This window comes from Frieseomelitta varia, unplaced genomic scaffold, assembly GCF_011392965.1.
Source record: "Frieseomelitta varia isolate USP_RPSP 00005682 unplaced genomic scaffold, Fvar_1.2 scaffold_987, whole genome shotgun sequence".
NCBI lineage: Eukaryota > Metazoa > Arthropoda > Insecta > Hymenoptera > Apidae > Frieseomelitta > Frieseomelitta varia.
In genome coordinates this window covers 207,368-220,174 of record NW_025110797.1, presented here as the reverse complement: position 1 = coordinate 220,174, position 12,807 = coordinate 207,368, and the positions used below count along the sequence as shown (strand labels likewise).

The following is a 12,807-nucleotide window of genomic DNA, read 5'->3' as shown; positions in this document are numbered from 1 at the left end:
CGAGCGTGCTAAGAAAGATAGAAAGTGTCGCGGATTAGTTCTAGAACCCAGAGATACGGGAGTTTGCGCTTCATTGTTGTGAATGTACATTCGCGAAAGTGTCAAGTCGCGAGGCGGAAATGTAACTTAAAAAAAAAAAATCTCCTTCGTCGAAAAACAGAGAAAAATTATATATTTTAGATACGCGTTTACATTGGGTTAAAAAGAAAAGAAGAAAAGAAAAAGATCATTACAATCTTGCTGATCGTGTATTATCGGGATGCTACTGTTGCGAATCGTGAAAATGTTTTATTCAAATCCACGCACGTTCGACCCTCGACAAAAATTTCACGATCATCCATTCGGTGGTCACCATAAATTTGCAGGAATAAATACGTCGATATTTCTAGCCGATGTCAGCTGAATCCTGAGCCCGATCTTTCCTTTCTACCCTTTTCCTCGTTGCACTGTTCTTCGTATTTCTTTTTTTTTTTTTTTTCCTTTCTTTTCTCATCCTGGCACTCTCCATTATCCTTGTTCTCATCTAATCCATATTCCGGCATTAAACAGTGTCTCTCTTTTTCTCTCTTTTGTCTCATCAACACCTTGTCTTTAAATTCCTCCGTTCCTCTTGGTTGTTCGTTTGCTCTCTTTTTTTTTTCCACTTCTTTGTATCTCATTTCTCGCGCATATTTCTATCTTTCTCTCTCTGTTTAATCCTACGGATCTCGTGGAATTCGCTGCGACTGGGTTCCTCGTTTTCGTTTCAACTCTTTCTCGCCAGATCCTTTCGGTTTTCTTCACTTTTCTGTTTCTCTCCTGTTTCAACGACGCCCGTTATCTTCAGTTGACACTTTCGTAGCGCATATTTCGCATTTTATTCAGCCTTCCTTCACTTTATCCCAGTTTTTCCTTTTAAAAAGCACCCAGGAGCACGATAAACAGCGTATAAATGTTCCCCTTATCGTTTCCTGTTTTCTTTTTTCCCCCCCTCCTCGTGTTAGCTTCTTATTTTTAATTTCCTGCTATTTTTCAAGCGCTTCCTCTCTTCCAGCCCGGTGGGCTACCGACTTTCCTTTCGCATACCGTCATCGCCTCTAATTTTCTACACCGCTTCCCCGTTTACTCGATCTCCGCCGTATTTCTTTCACCGGCGTTCAATAGCCCCCGTACATACTCCTCTCCGGAGTTGGTTCTCTCGCCGCTGCTTTCCCTGCTTTCCCTTTTTCTATCTCTCCCCCTCGTCTAATTGTCTTCGTTTTGACCCTCATTACAGACCATTTTTCTCGCCTCTGGCCACCCGCCCCGTTCTCGTACGACAATGACTCACCGTTCTGTCTCTTTATTTCTTCTTCTTTCTTTTTTCTTTCTTTTCTCTTTCTTCTTTTTCCCTCTCCCCTCTCGACCTACCACGTCGGTCGATTCCTTCCAGACTCGTATCTCTTCATCCACGTCTCCGCGTTGACCTGTTCCGCGCGTCTCTCGCTCCGAACGAACGTTTCTCCTACAACATTGCCCCCTATTTCTATTCAAATCCGTTCCCACACTCCCTCCGTTATTCTCCGGCAATCCTGCTCTCGCACTCTCCGCGTCTGTCTGCGTTTCCCTTTGCTACTTGCATGCCCACACCCTCTCCCTCCCAACGTGCTTCGTTCAACCTTTCGCTTTCTCTCCCTCTTTGACCTGCCCCTCCACCCCGGAGGATCGGTCCGCACCCCCTTGGCGAACCAGGGTGCACAAGCATCACCTCCGACGGCCGTGTGATTCCACGTGTGCGCTTCACCGTGACAAAGCCAGATTTAAGCTCCGCTTACGAGTCGGAGCTTTCCAGCTGGCTCGAAGCTCGCCGGAGCCAGGCTACACTGCTCTCTCTCGCCGCGCTACACGCTGCCTCTGACGCTGTATAACGATTTTCCTCCTCCTCCTCCTCCTCCTCCTGCCCCCTCACCCCTCCGCGTTTCGTTATCAGCCATAATAGACCGCGGGAACGTACGCGCGCGCCGAGATTTAGAGAGACGCTCACATGGTCCCCGCGAACGTCGAACGACAAGAAAAAAAGAAGAAAAGAAATGGATAAAAACCACGGGGACACAATGGCCGCCCTTTGTCGCGCGTAATGTGCCCCCGCGACTATGTGTCGTCGCCTGCTTGCCAAATATTTCCCGCGCTGCGTCCAGTATCCTCTTGTTTTTCCAAGGTATTTCGTCACTCGACGGTTCGGCGCGATTAAATTTTTCAACGAGTCGCGTATTTTTCTGCCACTTTGCCCGAGGAAACTTCGTCCTGTCTCCTGAAATTTAAACAATCGATGTCTGACCGAAATCGGGAAGTGAGGTTCGCGTGAAACGCGATTTTTCTTGCGCGCGCGCAAGCCCAAAGACGTAACTTAAATCTTTGTTGGTCTCTGCGAGACAATTGCCTCTTCGGTGTGTTGCTGCTTCGGTCGTGATTGCTGAACGGCGTGGAAAACACGTGGCTGTCGTCGCTGTCTCTATAAACCGCGCGCCGCTTTTAAACGGCAGCTTAAACCGAGTTTCGAGTTCCGTTATGTTATCGTTCGCGTACGCGACTGCTGCACCTGCGGTCGGGATTAATCTTCCATACCCGAGAGAGATAATACCGAGAATCGGGCATGCACGATGGCTGCTCTCGGTCGACGTCTAGCAGCGAAATTTCTTTCAAGGTTAGTGGGTTATTTCTCGAAATGGATCGATCGAAGCTGGCAGGAGGTGATGGATGAAAAATCGAATAATTAATGTTTGCTTCATCGACTAACTGCAAGTGGCAATTAATTCTCCGTACGGATCGATAGTTCCTCGGATAGATAGGAATTCGATCGTTGTACCTCGATCAAAGAATCAACGAGCTGCCAAGTGAATAGGAAATACACTCGTTAATTGCGAATCTCGGCCACGCATAGAATTTCATTTCGTTGGAGAATAACAATCAAGATTATTGTATATATTGTAGAGATATAGTATAAATAATGTTTTAATTTAATGAAAGTAAATAATTAAACAAGACAGATTACTTTCAATACAATAAATTACACGAATTAACAGTTCAAATAAACTCTTTCAACAACACAGTGCGACACTTTTTAACAATTCTCTTTCAACTCTCTTTGGTCTTTTTTCTTTTTGAAAAAGAAAAGCGCTCCATGCCTACGTTGGACTTGTCGCGTCACATTCATATTTTATCATACTTCTGTGATCAACAAACAGGCCATCTGTTATATTTAAACATAGCTGAAATTATTACTACAGATTAATTGTAGTAACCGGTACTACGATGTTACTTTAAAATTCGTTAAGTTCTTTCCACGAGAGAGAAATTTCGTCACCGGGGACGCGCTTCTGTCTGAAACGATCAGCGAGAAAAATTAATTTAAACGAAGCCAGAGTTTCAATTGAACGAGGCCGGCAGAGGGACGGGTCCCGATGAACCCTGTTTACACATCCTGTGGGAAGAGGCAGAGCCAGAGTTTTGGAGAAGTCGACGAAAAAAAAAAAAAAGAGAAGGAAACGACGATGCTTGTCGAACGACAGAAACAGGACGAAGGACGAGAGAGAGAGAGAGAGAGAGGGAGAAGGAATGAAATAGGAGGTTGACACCCCTCCAGCGTGTAATTCTGACGAGCTGGCAATTCGATCCTGAAACAGGACTCAGGAGACGGCATAAACCTTCCTCCACGCTCGTTTGTCCTTTCTTTCTTCATTTTAACCTTCCTCCCCGTTCATCTCTTCCGCCCGACACTTCACGATCCTCGTCCGTCTGTCGACTATTTGTCTCGCGAACTTCGCCGTCTTTTTGTCCCCGGCGGTCCCCGATCTGTTCCCCTTAAAGATTCAATTTGATTCACTCACCGTGAAGAGCCTTCAGATATGCCTTGCCGGCATTGATCAGCTGCCTCGCCCCTGGGTTGAACTTGTCCAGGATGTTCTGCAATCAGAAATGTAAAACGTGTTTATCGCCGTTTCTTCGACCGTTCTCTCTAACGCACCGGGTAAGGTTTAGGGACATGTTCCCTGAAGTTTCGACCACGTTCGAGGGAATAATTTATCGAGAATCGAGAGTAAATTGGTAGACGACATGAATTTTGGATGAACTTTTGGACGACCATTCGCCACGCGGTCCTTTGGGGCAGCGGGCAATTAAAAACGAGATCGGTCGCGCCAAATTCTCGGGACCAAGTGTTTCGTTTCAATTTTCACCGCTGAACACGAGTCTACAATAAAAGGACAAGGACGAATTGGGATTGGCTGTTAAAAATCTGGCTGCACGAAGATCGAACGAAAACCTTCAATTCGATCGGCAAAGTGATTTTCTATTCAACGAAATTGCGACGAACGATCCTGCTTTTAACGCGGAATCGATCAATTTATTTTCCCGCGCGTTTTATGTATAAACCGCGCGGCATCGTCGAAATTGCTAATTGGCTAAAATGATAGATGGCAGGATACGGGACGAAGAACCCGCGAATTCTCGACTTCGTAACGATCCTGGTTTTTCCCAGTATAGTATAAATAGCCGGCCACGCAATGGCAATTGCGCCTGTATTTGAACAGAGGCCCGTCAGGCGCACGTCTTCGTCAGGCCTTGATCGATAACTGACCATATATTGGCTGACCAAGTGTTAACGAGCATGAGCTAATCGGGTTACGTCACTATGACGAATTAGTTTCCCGAGCAAAAGTCGGGCCTTCGGCGAAGGCTACTCCCGACTGCAGAAAAATTTCCATTCACCGAGTGTTACCGCTTTAAAATATTCTCGACCGCTCTTGTAATTCTGTAATTCTTAATTCTCGCTCGAGACTCTGCGCAATTGTCACGCTAAATTCCCAAAATTCCCCGAAAACTGTGACCGAGACTCGTACAAGAACGTGACCCCCCCAAAAAAATCGAAAAGATGACAAGCGTTCAACCCCTTGCGCTGGCAACTGGTTCGCGGACCATAACGAGTGACCGAACCGTACACAATAAAGTCGTCGCTTTTTTCGTGATATCACTGGATAGAAATTATTAAACTTGTCATTTATTTTGCCTGGGTTGCATTTAAATATACTTAAAACGGAGGAAATGTTGCAACTTGGGACAAAAAATTCTCGACGTGCGTGGCAAGAGGTTCGTCTTTAAATTTTACTCCGTTCGACTTAGAGTCGAGCCTAGTTAACCGATACTCTTTTGAACGTAACACTTTGATAATTTCCTATTCGTAAATCTTCATTTTTAGTCGTTAACCCCTTGACGATAATGCGAATTAAATGAAATTGACTTATTTTTCATTTTAACATTTTAACGTAAACTTAGCAAAGACAATTTTTATACTCTTGTTATATTTATGTCGTGGACAAACATGAACAAAATAAATAGAAAGAATTATTACAGAACAAATTAATATTCTATTTAATAGTCTTTAGGAAACGCACGACGTCTCTCGTCTTTTCTTTCCGACCAGTATGGATATTTAGGTATTTTACAACATGTAGACTCGTAGTCTCTGACGATTCTACCAAACTAGCCCGTCGAAATTAAACGTCGCGCATTTATTTCTTGAAATTCAACGAGACCACTCCCATCGTGACGGTCGTTCGCTGGTCACAGACGAGAAATAACTCTCGCGTGTTCTCAGATTCGAGTTACCAACCTAATCGTAAAGTGGAGAAGAGTTCAGGAACCTCCCTCTGCGTTTCACTATCCTCGACGTTGAATTCACTCGCTAGCGAGTAAGCTGCGAAATTCAGAGACGTTTGCTCGTCGCCTCGTCAACGTTGTCGTCGTCGTCGTCGTCGTCGTCGTCGTCGTCGTCGTCGTTGTTGTCGCCGCCGAGGCGGACAAAGCGCGAGCAAACGGAGCAGAAAAGTAAACCGAAACAATGTCGGGGGAAACTTGGCGGTCAGTTGATGGGGCTGGCAGATGCTTGAATAAACAGAATTCTCGGGGACGTGCGCGGCCGCACGAATAACGAGAGCCGTAGCTACTGACTGACGTGGTTGCATGCTATCAGGATGAGCGTGTACGAACGCCTGCGGCATTCCACCTTTGAGGACGAGCGTTCGCCGTCTTCCTGCGTCTGTCTCTTCCCTCTCTCTCTCTCGCTCTTCACCCTAGAAGAGCTCCTTTCACCCGACCGTGAAAGCGTGTCGTGGCGTTCGACGTCTCCCGGAGAGAGAAAACGCGGTCCCAGCTAGCTCGTGTTTTGCCGAGAATAAAGACAGAACAGAACAGAACAGAACAGGCGGGGAGAGCGGGCGATTAATGCCAAAAACACCGAAATTCTGGCGACACTAGAGGCTAATAAGGGGTTGCACAGTTTGCACGGTTTGTCGCCGATCCTCCCGGCACTCGCGCAAGAATGGAACAAATTGCCTCGTCCGGGAATGTTAATAACCGTCTGCCTCTCTGCTCTCCGGCAGTGTAATGATCCCAGCGCTGTGAAAACTGGAGTAATTCCACCAACCAGTGCGCCGGTAACTGGCAAATTCGCGGAATTTTGAAGTTTCGCGGAAACTTTGCCACGGCTAAATTGATAGTAATTTTCGCGGTTTCCTATCGCGTCGAGTTGTTTCGCAGCCACGAGAGAGAGAGAGAGAGAGAGAGAGAGAGAGAGAGAGAGATAAAATACGATCGAAGGGAAAGTTCAAGGGATACTTGGAGGTTGTAGTTGGTTGTCTGATTGCGTATAAATGCAGCGCGAGCGTGCGCGCGTCGTGTGAATGCGCGTTGAAGATAAACGGAATCACGGTCGAATAAATTTTCGTACAACGCCCGGTTATAAATGCGATCCCGAGCAAACAGCGGTGGTCCAGACACGCCGTTGCAACCTCGCGCAAGTTTCGGCCGGTGGATCTGGTTTGAATTTAATGCTCTTTGAAGAAATTAACGTCACGAGTGTAATAATCCGCGCGACGCTACCGTTTTCTTTTTTTTCTTTTCCCCTCCTCTTTTTCTTTTTCGAGAAATCTCTCGTATCAGTCTCCTTTTTTTTCGTTTTTTTTTTTTTTTTTTTTCAACCGGGAAATCTGCGCCAGCGCGCACCGCCTGTATAAAAATAGTAATTCCACGTTATTCCGCGCGGATTGGAACTCCCGCGATCGAAGAGCCAACAACCATAGTGGCTCGATGAGAATGAAACCTATCAAATTTCAACCAGTATTTTAGCGCGTTGATCACCGACGATCACCGACGTTCCTCTTCTCGAATCGAAGAGTCGAAGAATCGAAATGAAAAAAAAAAAGAAAAATTAAAAGACTAGGCTTTCAACTTGCCTGCGTTCGAGATCGTTCAAGAACTCTAATTACGAGAGGAAAGTATATAAACTACTCGCGTGGTAGTCAATGTTAAATTCAAAAAAAAAAAAAAGAAAAAAAAATCGCGAAATGAAACACTTCTCGAAATGGAGGCGATAGAAATCTGATTTCGGGAGTGTAGCACGTTTACGATGACAGCGCATATCCTTTGGCGGAAGGAATGACGGGTTCGCGTTGGAGCGTAGAGCAAGGAACGTCTTTGCTTATCACCATTATATAATTTGGTTGGGAACGTGGCAGCGCGACCGGTAGAACGGTCAAAGGGCCGACTATTCTCTCATGGCCAGTCCCACCGGTGCACCGGCGCTGACTCGAATTCGAAATTCCTCTCCTGCGGAGATGATTACGGCGGATACGTACACCGGCCATATCCATTATGCCGCTACGATCCGTGGAGGATTCCGCTTCTTAGATTCGACCAGGATTTTGCTAATTAGATGCATTGCATAATGCGGTACATTGTCAAATGTGCTGAGCTAAATCTAAAACGACGTTTAACGCGTCCCGGGTCGGACCGATTTTTTTTTTGGTTACTTTCCGTTTAGGTCACGCTGTTACCGATTAATCGGTTTGCTCCTGAAGCGTGTCTCGCAATTGTTACAATAGTGCAAAAACTATTAATTATCAGGAAAAGTGGTCTAAAGATGCATTACAGAACAAAGCATTAAGTACATTTAATTTTAAGATATTGTTTCATCAAACAATTTTTTTAATGATGTTAGAATCAATTTGAAATAATACATTTTGTTCCAAATATTTTTAGTAGAGAATAGTAATAATTTATTGTGCAAATTATACGATACCGTGCAATAATACTAAATACTAATGAATAATATTTACTTTAACGTTATTTTGATAACAAATTTTCAACTCTTTTATCGAATTGAGTCAATCTTAACAGACAGCTGGGAAAAATGATCGTCAATGCATGACATTATAAACAAATATTTATAAAGTTCTTCGTTTTACAATGAAAGCTCTAAATGGCTTGAAAGTGTTAATTATTTATGCGAGACTCTCGAGTACAATTTAATTTGATCGAAAGGAAAGCTTCTGTTAAAATTTCCAAGCGTGCAGATTCTCTCTCTCTATCTCTCTCTCTGTGCGTGTGTTTCTATAACGTGATCGGTGTTCCACAACGTAGTGGCTATCGTTTCACTTTATATCCAATTAGAAAATCCAATTTTCCACGGAGATTTAATCGGAAGGAGCCGTGGAATGGAACGTTTTCTGCGACACATGGGAGCCCCGTTTGAATCATTGGGGCTCGGTTAAATCGTTGGGACGTCGCGCGCGTCCGGGGCGCGATTTCGCGGGCCACACGGTCGTTAAAGCTTGGAGAATTTCGTCGAACGTCGGCGACTGTCCGAGGGTTTAATCCGTGCGATTGCCATTTCGAGAGGATCGGCGGTGTCACGAGACAATCGTTTCAGACCGAATGAAAACGTCGGGTTCGTTCGTTCGTTCGTTCGTACGGCCGGCCAAGCACAGTGTCAGCTTGGAACGTGCACGAGAGGTGAACGAACGATGGAAATTCAAGTGGTCCTCCGCTATTCGAAGAAAACGACTTGTTTGCTCGCCGATATTGCGCCCCATTAGGCAACATTCCGCCGGTCGAAATGCCACATTTTGCCAGACGTCCGTGGCGAGCGACCCTACTTTTCCATAGGCAGACATTGTCCTCTTGGCTGTGTGCTTGTTCTCGGGCTCGTAACGTGTAACGCTTATAGTCCGATCTAAGCGTCGTTACTTTGAAGAATCGCGCGTGTGCTCGCCGAAACTCTCGTCCCTAAGTATCTCGACTTCAAATTCTTCGCCGATACAGTATCGCAAAGATTTATCAGCGGAAAAAGGAAAAAAAAAAAAAAAAAGAAGAAGAAACGAAACATTCACTGTGTGCAGTCCACCCTAAATTACCTCGAGCCTTGCTTCCTTTCAGTCGGTTAAATCAGTCGTACGCGGTTTAAATCTAGTCGATTGATCTTGGAATCCGGTAGCAACACGGGCTCGAAAAGGATTGACGCCGTTGAAAGGAGATTTAAATGAAACGTTTCGCTCACGGATGGAGCGAGGCAAACGAATACCTTTAATGGAATTATCGGGCGATCTAATGGAATCGCCGGTATTCCTCGATGACTCGCGAACGATCTCGGGGGGGGGGGGGGGGGGACGGAGCATTGCTCGGCAGAAGTACCAACTGCCACGCGAGTCGGCAAATTTACCAACGCGAGATCCTTTCAGAAAACCGGTTCCCCTCGGAAAGCACATCACATCCTTGACCTCGCCGCTTGTTGGAAAAAAAAAGAAAAAAAATTAATATCCCCAAGTACCGTAAGTACGTCAATGTTAACTGTCGCGATACGTTCGGGAATACTAATTTACAGCGTCGTTTCTCGTTGAAGAGAAAAGAAAAAATCGTAGATAATCAAAGGCATTCTTGTCGAAGCGACAGTAAATTTTATCGCTGTTTCTTTTTTTTTTTTTTTTTTTTTTGTTTTTTTTTAAATAAAATAAAGTTTAAAAAATAAATCTCTGTAGGCTTACATGTCTACTCCTAAAATTGACGAAGTTATGGTTGTTTGAAGGACGCGACGACCGGCGTCATTTTTACCGCAATACTAAACTTGAAAGGCATTTTTCTGGAAACTATGTTTTTCAAAAAAACGGTGTCCATGATATCTGAAAATCTACTTGACCAATTGATTCAAAATTTTAAGTACGCATTTAGCACACGTGTGCCTATAGTACAAAAAATTTTATTTTTTATACTTTCTTAGGCTTCCGAAGTTTAACGAAAACATGCAAAAATCGATGATCGAACTTCAAAGTATCGCTACTTTTTTAATTACCGACTTTCTTCTTTTATTTTGGTACCTGTTATAGTCAAACTCATACTAATTAAGGAACATTCACGTTTTCTTATTTCCGACAAGCAGAAAGGTCGAAATCATGACTTGTGGACTATGTTTGAGAGTATGCAGTGCCACTAATTTTAACTTTTTTTGTTTCAAAAAAAATTTTAAAACGTCGTTGAAATACGTACAAATAAACCTTGTCAATTTGACTGCAAAAGATATAATAGTTTCTTTGCAAACAATTCCCTAACAAAGTTAAAAAAACACGCATTTCACACGACAATACCCTCTTAACTCTGTTCGATAGGTTTCAAGTATCAATTTCTAAAAAAAAAAAAAAAACATATATTTATTACTCCATACCGCGCGACGGAATTTATAATTATTACTTTACGAGAAACATTAAAACGTTTCTGCCGGTGGATAATTTCGTATTTTCCGTTTCTTTTTCTTTTTTTCTTTCTTTCTCTGAAATTTTATCCGCAGACGGGGTAAACTGAAACTGAAAAAGATGAATTTGCGAACGCGATGCTTTAATCTTCCAGTATTTTCTACGTGTCCACGTACACGCATGAATGTATAAATTTGACATCCGAGTGCTATCGTCGAGAACTATCGTTTCACGAAGGGGGGGTGCACGAGGGTGAACTTATTTTATGCCATTATTACACCGGCGTTGCCAGAATAAACGGCAGAGAGTAGTAATGGCGCAATATCTCACCGGCTAGTCGGAACGTGGAGTTATTTTTCTGCGGGACGAGCATTAGACAGAAATTTTTGGCATAAACGGGAGCGACGTATTGCGCCCGACTCACTACTCTGGGGGGGGGGGGGGGAATTTCATTTGGCTGAACGTTACGCTCGTTTCCACCTCGAGATATATGTGTTACGCTCCGGTACTCTGTTTTTGACGAGCGGAATTTTTGCAAAGTTCGTTCACCTTGATCTCGAGAAGCTGGACGTTTTCGTCGATTTTTTTTTTTCGAGAAACAAAGTTGCGTCGATCGTCGTCGGAATGAAAGATAGATGGCTGGTGGAAACGGAATGGAATAGCAAAACAGTGCACTTCGATTTCAAGCAATACCGTTACAAGCCACGCGGCTGTTACCACACGTTGTGGCCACAATGGCGGTCTCTCCATTGGAAGCGTTTTGTTCGCGATAAAAGTGCCTCTCCTAGCTCCTGCCGTTCTTTTTGTCCTCTCTCTCTCTCTCTCTCTCACTCTAGATTCGCTGTAAACAGATCACGTACCGTGCATATAACCGTGGAAATTCTGCCCGAGGGGCAAGAGAACGTTTTAGAAAAATGCGTCGCAGCCGCGTGACGCGATAGCACACGACGAGCATTCGACGTATCGAAGCCATCTCTCTCTCTCTCTCTCTCTCTCTCTCTCTCTCTCTCTCTCTCTCTATTTCTTTTTCTCGGGCCAAGGAACAGAGACGACAGCTCGAAGACAGATGAACGGAATTTCATTAAACGTTTCCGTTCCACTGCCGTGGAAAACATTTTGTACGCATTCTGTCGCCGCGTGCAAAATTTTGTGACGTTCGTCCTCGATACCGTGTGCCTTCGTAAATACTGAAAAGACGAGATCCTTTCTGTCCACGCGTTCTTGACCACCAGTGTCATCGTGATTTTGCACGGCTCAAGGTCCCATCCTTGACGATCGATAATTGGAAATGTTCTAGTTGGTCGATCGTTTGCATCCAATTATCGTCGTGCGCGACGATCGACGATCTGTCAGTCACTTTGTATCTCGACCCATTTGTTTCATTGTCTTCTTCCTTTGAAAATGTTGAAAATTTCAAGACTGCGAGAATACGCTTCTTCTAGTTAACACTGGAACTTTAGCATAGACTCTCGAAGCATAAAATTTTTGAAAAGAAATAAAGAAATCGTTGAAGTTGAAAGCAAAGAAATGGTGAAATGTTATCACACAATGGAACTGGTACAAACTTTTATTTGCACATTTTGCGAAAAATTGTTCAATTCGCGTCCACTAAATATCTAACGAAAATTATGAATTGGTCGTTTGAACCGCTCTCTGATGGTTCCCATAGTGTTGAAGGATGAATCAAGTATTTAATTCCACGAGAGATAAAATAAAACCTAGTAGTGTTGAAGAATCGAAGATTCCCGGATTACGGTAAATCGACGTAGAAAACGAATATTAAACGTCGTTTAATTACGATCGTGTCTTGCCGCACGTTTATTACGAAGCATCGCGCGAGAAATCGAAGGTGCGGAGGAATGCGGATTGGCAGCGGACGCGTTGTTTCCTGAATTCTCAGCGGCGCCCGGCTGAAAAATCCGGCGACCGTTCAAGGATGGCAGGAAGGGTGCTGCAGGACGTGAAACAAGGTCAACACCGGGCGCAGCGGCGAGGTTAAATTTAACCCGGTACCGATTCCGTTATAGTCCACATAACTGGCCAGGCTGGCTAACCGGCGCTCGGACAAGAAAATGGAAGCAACACGAGCAACATGGTTTCTCTTATTGGCAACCAGTTGGTCTCTCCTCTCCGCCGGCAGTAAAAAGAGCGCGGACCAAGACAGAGAGAAAGAGAGAGAGAGAGAGAGAGAGAGAGAGAGAGAGAGAGAGAGAGAGAGAGGAAGTCATCAGACAGACGAGCGCGAAGGAGAAGGAGAAGGAGACGAAGAAGA

The 12,807-nt window shown here is 44.5% G+C and overlaps 1 long non-coding RNA gene across 1 annotated transcript in view; it reads right to left on the bottom strand.

Moving 5' to 3' along the window:
* Positions 1-3,819: 3,819 nt before the first annotated feature.
* LOC122538376 overlaps positions 3,820-12,807 on the bottom strand; it is a 76,713-nt gene continuing 67,725 nt past the window's right edge. Inside the window, exon 3 of the long non-coding RNA XR_006308845.1 lies at positions 3,820-3,921. This is a non-coding gene — a long non-coding RNA (uncharacterized LOC122538376). The remainder of the gene's footprint in view (positions 3,922-12,807) is intronic.